Source organism: Mustela putorius, unplaced genomic scaffold (assembly GCF_011764305.1).
Source record: "Mustela putorius furo isolate JIRA1106 unplaced genomic scaffold, ASM1176430v1.1 tig00537296_pilon_pilon_pilon, whole genome shotgun sequence".
NCBI classification, from domain to species: Eukaryota; Metazoa; Chordata; class Mammalia; order Carnivora; family Mustelidae; genus Mustela; species Mustela putorius.
Window position 1 is genome coordinate 1 of NW_025422434.1, and position 6,976 is coordinate 6,976.

The window sequence follows — 6,976 nt, forward strand, 5'->3', positions numbered from 1 at the left end:
ATACCCACCACCTGGTACCCCAACCTCCCACACCCCACATCTTCCAAACCCCTCAGATTGTTTTCCAGAGTCACAAGATCACTCCAAAATGGATAAAAGACCTCAACATGAGACGAGAATCCATCAGACTCCTAGAGGAGAAATAGGCAGTAATCTCTTCGATATCAGCCACAGCAACTTCTTTCAAGATATGTCTCCAAAGGCAAAGGAAACAAAAGCGAAAATAAACTTTTTGGGACTTCATCAAAATCAAAAGCTTCTGCACAGCAAAGGAAACAGTCAAAAAAACAAAGAGGCAACCCACGGATGGGAGAAGATATTTGCAAATGACAGTAGAGACAAAAGGTTTTATATCGCAGGATCTATAATGAACTCCTGAAACTCAACACACACGAAACAGGCAAACATCATCAAAAAATGGGCAGTGAAGATAATTGAACAGACACTATCTCAATGAAGCATACAAATGGCTATCAAGAACCATGAAAAACTGCGTCATCATCATTATGCCCTCAGGAGATTCAAATTAATACCACATTGAGCTTCCCCATTCAGTTTTTCCCTCCCTTTTCCCTAGGGTACTCTGCTTTATTCCTTATGGTTCCACATATGAGTGAAACCATGTGATTAATTGTTTGCCTTGTCTCTCTTTCTTCTTTGCTTGACTTATTTCACTTAGCATAATCCCCCCTCCAGTTCCATCCATGTTAATGCCAATAGTAGGTATTCATCCTTCCGATGGCTGAGTATGTCCATGTGATTCTATGAGTCCACATCTTCTTTTTACCCATTCATCTGTGAAGGACAATCCTCATCTCCTTCCACAGTTTGTACTTGCAGATGTTTTTGCTATGAACACTGGGCTACAGGTACCCCATTGTTTCCTCTACAAACTGTATCTTTGGGTAAATAACCGTGGTAGTACAATTGCTGGGTCTTAATGTAGCTTTTTTTCAACGTCTTGAGGAAACTCCATACTGTTTTCCAGAGTGGCTGTACCAGTTTTGCATTCCCATCAGCAGTGGAAGAGGGTTCCCCTTTCTCCATATTTTGCCATTTTTTTTTTTGTTTTCTGTAGTGTTAATTTTTGCAATACTGACTGGCACGAAGGTGGTATCTCATTAGGGTTTTGATGGTTGTACCCCGATGAGCTAGTGAGTTCAACATCCCTTCATATGTGTCTGTTGGCCATTGTATATATTCTTTGGAGAAATGTCTGTTCATATTCTTCTGCCCATTTCTTGATGAGGGATATTTGTTTTTTGGATTGTTGAATTTGTGAAGTTCTTTATAGATGTTGGATACCAGCCCGCGATCTGTAATGTCATTTGCAAATATCTTCTACCCATTCTGTGGGTTGGTCTCTTAGTTTTGCTTGACTGTTTCCATTGCTATGCAGAAGCTTTTTATCTTGATGATGAATCCCTAAATTTCATTTTTGTTGTTTGTTTTTACCCTGCCTGTATTCTAACTTTTTAAAAGATTTTATTTATTTATTTAGCAGAAAGAGAGAGAGAGCACAAGCAGGGGGAGCAGGCAGTCAGAGGCGGGAAGCAGGCTGCCTTCTGATCAAGGAGCCCTGATGGGGGACTTGATGCCAGGACCCTGGGATCATGGGTCATGATCTGAACCCAAAGGCGGATGCTTAACTAACTATATATATATAATATTTTATTTTTTTTTTTAAAATTTATTTTTAATTTATTTCAGCATAATAGTATTCATTTTTTTTTTTTTTTTTTTTTTTTTTTTTTTTTTTTTTGGGGGGGGTTTTGTTTTTGTACCACACCCAGTGCTCCTGGCAATCTGTGCCCTCTATAATACCCCACCGCCTGGTTTCCCCCAACCTCCACCACCCCCCACACTTAAAACCCCTCAGATTATTTTTTCAGAGTCCATAGTCACTTCATGGGTTCACCTCCCCTTCCAATTTCCCCCCAACTCCCTTCTCCTAACTCCCCCCATGTCCACCATGCTATTTGTTATGCTCCCACAAAATAAGCCTTTTAATTATTTTTATTTTTTATGAACATGTAATGTATTATTAGCCTCAGGGGTACAGGTCTGTGAATTGCCAAGTCTACACACTTCACAGTACTGACCATAGCACATACCCTTTCCAATGTCCATAACCCAACCACCCTCTCCCTACCCACCTCCCACAGCAACCCTCAGTTTGTTTTGTGACATTCTCTTATGGTTTGTCTTCCCTCCCGATCCCATCTTGTTTCATTTATTCTTTCCCTCCACCCCCAAAACCCCCATGTTACATCTCCACTTCCTCATATCAGGGAGATCATATGAATATTATATTTCTCTGATTGACTTATTTTGCTCAGCTTAATACCCTCTAATCTATCCATGTCATCGCAAATGTCCAGATTTTATTTCTTTTGATGGATGCTGCTTAGTATTCCATTATATATATATATATATATATATATATATATATATATATTTGATTTTTTTATAATATTATATTATATTTGGTTTTTGATTACTGTTTCAATTTCCTTGCTGGCTATTGGTATATATATATTTGTATATATATATATATATTGGTATACTATATAGCTGATTTTTGATTTTTTATAATATTATATTATATTTGGTTTTTGATTATTGTTTCAATTTCCTTGCTGGCTATTGGTCTGTTCAGATTGTCTTTTACTTCCTGTCTTGGTAGTTTATATGTTTCCAGGAACGCACCCATTTCTTCCAGATTGCTTACTTTGTTGTCATATAGTTGCTTGTAATAATTTCTAATAATTGTTTCTATTTCTTTGGTATTAGTCATTATCTCTTCCCTTTCATTCATTATTTTATTAATTTGAGTCCTTTCTAAGATCCTATTAGCTAGGATCTTGTTGAGTATTTTGTCATCCATGTTTGTCAGGGATATTGGTCTCTATTTTTTAAAAAAATGTATTCTATATAGTATTCCATTATATATATATATATATATATATATATATATATATATATATATATATATATATCTCACATCTTCTTTATCCATTCATTTGTTTTTGGACATCTAGGTTCTTTCCATAGTTTGGCTATTGTGGACATTGCTGCTATAAACATTTGGGTGCATGTGCCCCTTGGGGTCACTACATTTGTATCTTTAGGGTAAATACCCAGTAGTGCAATTGCTGGGTTGTAGGGTGGCTCTATTTTCAACTTTTTGAGGAACCTCCATGCTGTTTTCCAGAGTGGTTGCACCGGCTTGCATTCTCACCAGCAGGATAGGAGGGTTCCCCTTTCTCCACATCCTTGCCAGCATCTGTCATTTCCTGCCTTGTTAATTTTAGCCATTCTGACTGGTGTGAGGTGGGATCTCATTGTGTTTTTGATTTGTATTTCCCTGATGCTGAGTGATGTGGAACACTTTTTCATGTGTCTGTTGGCCGTTTGGATGAGACTGTCTTTTTTCCATTGGATATTCTTTCCTGATTTGTCAAAGATTAATTGACCATAGAGTTGAGGGTCCATATCTGGTTTGGATCCTATTAGCTAGGATCTTGTTGAGTATTTTGTCATCCATGTTTGTCAGGGATATTGGTCTCTATTTTTTAAAAAAATGTATTCTATTTTATTTTTTAATTAACATACAATGTATTTGTTTCAGCAGTACAGGTCTGTGATTCATCAGTCTTGCATAATTCAGAGTGCTCACTGTAGCACATACCCTCCCCAGTGTCCAAGTCTGTAAGTTTTCTTTCTGAATGGGTCCTTGTCTTGTTTTGGGATCAGGGTAATACTGGTCTCATAGAATGAGTTTGGGAGTTTTTCTTCCATTTCTATTTTTTGAAATAGCTTCAGTGGAATAGGTATTATGTCTTCTTTCAGTGTTTGGTAGAATTCCCCTGGGAAGCCATCTGGCGCTGAACTCTTGTTTTTTGTTTTTTTTTTATTTTAAAAACTTTTAAAGATTTTTTAATTTGTTCATTTGACAGATGGAGATCACAAGTAGGCAGAGAGCCAGGTGGGGGTGAGAAGCAGGATCCCCACTGAGCAGAGAGCCTGATGTGGGGCTCGATCCCGGGACCTCGAGATCACGACCTGAGCAGAAAGTGGAGGCTCAACCCACTGAGCCAACCAGGCTCCCCTTGGGGAGGTTTTTGATTACTGTTTCAGTTTTCTTGCTGGCTATTGGTCTGTTCAGATTGTCTTTTACTTCCTGTCTTGGTAATTTATATGTTTCCAGGAATGCACCCATTTCTTCCAGATTGCTTACTTTGTTGGCATATAGTTGCTTGTAATACTTTCTAATAATTGTTTCTATTTCTTTGGTATTAGTCATTATCTCTTCCCTTTCATTCATAATTTTATTAATTTGAGTCCTTTCTCTTTTCTTTTGCATAAGTCTGGCTAGAGTTTTATCAATCTTATTAATTCTTTCACGGAACTAGCTTCTAGTTTCATTGACATGTTCTACTGCTTTTCTGGTTTTTGTTTCCTTGACTTCTGCTCTAATCTTTATTATTTCTCTTCTCCTCCTTGGTTTAGGCTTTAATTGGTGGTTTTTTTTACCCCCCCATGTCCTTTAGGTATAAGGTTACCCTTTAGGTATAAGGTTAGGTTGTGCATTTGGGATTTTTCTAAAATTTTGAGAGAGGCTTGGATGGCTATGTACTTCCTTCGGAGGACCACCTTTGCAGGATCTCATCAGTTTTGAACCAATGTGTTTTCATTTTCATAGTTTCCACAAATTGTTTAAGTTCTTTAATTTCCTCGTTGACGCATTTCTTCTTTAGCAGGGTGCTATTTAACTTCCATATGTTTATGTTCCTACCAAATTTCTTCTTGTGGTTGAGTTCAAGTTTCAAAGTGTTGTGGCCTGAAAATATGCAGGGAATAATCACAGTCTTTTGGCATTGCCTGACACCTGGTTTGTGAACAGCATGCCATCTATTCTGGAGAATATTCCATGTGCACTCAGGAAGAATGAGCATTCTGTTGTTTTAGGATGGATGTTCTGTATATATCTACGATGTCCATTTGGCCCAAATGTCATTCAAAACTCTTGTTTCTTTGTTGATCTTCTGCTTAGATGACCTGTCCATTACTGTGATTGGAGTGTTGATGTCTCCTATGATTAATGTAGGAGAATCAGTATGGTTCTTTATTTTGCTTATTAATTGGTTTATATAATTGGCTTCTACCATGTTCAGGGCACAGAGACTTAGAATTGTTAGATCTTCTATTTGGGTAGACCCTTTAAATATGATATAGTGTCCCTCTGTATCTCTTACTATAGTCTTTGGTTTAATATCTAAATTGGTGTGATATGAGGAATGCTACCTCAGCTTTCTTTGGATGTCGATTAGCATGGTAAATGGTTCCCCATCCCCTCACTTTCAGTCTGGAGGTGTCTTAGGTTCAAAGTGAGTCTCGTGTAGGCAGCATATGGATGGGTCTTGCTTTTTTGTCCAATTTGAAACCCTGTGTCTTCTTTTGGGAGAATTCAGACCATTTACATTGAGAGTAACTATTGAAAGATATGAATTTAGTGCCATTGTATTTCCTGTAATGTCTCTGTTTCTGGAGATTGTCTCTTAATTTCTGATCTCTTGGGGTCTCTCGTCACTTATAGAATCCCCCTTAATATATCTTGCAGGTCTGGACTGGTAGTCACATGTTCTTTTAGCTTCTCTCTGTCCTGAAGGTCTTGGTCTCTCCATCTGTTCTGAACAAGAGCCTTGCTGAATAAAGTATTCTTGGATGCATGTTCTCCTCATTTAGTACACTGACTATGTCTTGCCAGCCCTTTCTGGCTGCCGGGTCTCTGTGGCAGGGCCTGACATTATTCTGATTTTCCTCCCTCCATATGTAAGGAATCTTCCCTCCCTAGATATTCTCAGGATAGCTTCTTTGGCTATAAGATTTGCAAGCTTAACTATTATATGTCAGGATGTTGATCTATTTTTATTGACTTTGACTTTATTGACTTCTCTGCCTCTTGGATATGAATGCTTGTTTCCTGCCCCAGATTAAGGATGTTCCCAGCTATGATTTGCTCAAATATAGCTTCTAGTCCTTTCTTTCTTTCCACGCCCTCGGGGTGATAATTCTGACACTGGAACATTTCAGGGCATCATTACTATCTCCAGTCCTTGTTTTCATGCAGTACTCAGCTGCCTATCTCTGTTTTTGTCAACCTCCTTCCTTTCCATCGGCTTGTCTAGATCACTTATTCTCTCTTCTGCCTCTTTTACCCTGGCTTGAGTATCCAGCCAGCATCTCATTCATAGCATTTTTAAGTTTGGTCTGATTGGATCTCATTTCTGCCCTTAGAGATTCTATCTTGTCACTAATGCTTTTTTCATCCTAGTTATTGACTTTATGATTGTTATCCTCAATTTTATTTCTGACATGGTGCTTATATCAATACCCATTAGTTCTGTGGCAGAGGACATTGTCTCTATTTCTTTTCTGGTTGAGATTTTTCTCCTACTAGTCATTTTATTGAGGGATGGTTGAGCAAATGAGCAGAGTCCAAAATATCAACTATGACCCAAGCAAGATGCACAGTAGCAAAATCCAGAGTGGTCGGAAGCCACTGCCGAAAATTAAAGCCAAGAATGAAACTAAAAAAATTTAGAAAAAGTGGGTAGAGGAAGGAAGGAATGAATATAATCTCACAGTGTGGATAAAGCAGGTGTTCCAGTTGTTCCTGGGTGAATTTTGTTTTGTGTGTGAGAAGGCACTGTATCTGAAAATTGCAAGAAAAGTAAAACATGTATATATATAAAGTTTAATAGAGTGAATAGAGGATAAAATGAAGCACATGTCTATAAAAAAAGGTGTGAAAATACACAAGTTAAAAAGTGACTATGAAATGTAAGTGAATATAATAAACATGTGGTTGAAATGAGAAAAAGGTAAAAAGAAATAAGAGAGAAAAAGCATAGGAAAAAAAAAAGAAAACGAGTACTTTATCTGAAAAATAAACAAGTGAGCAAACACCCGG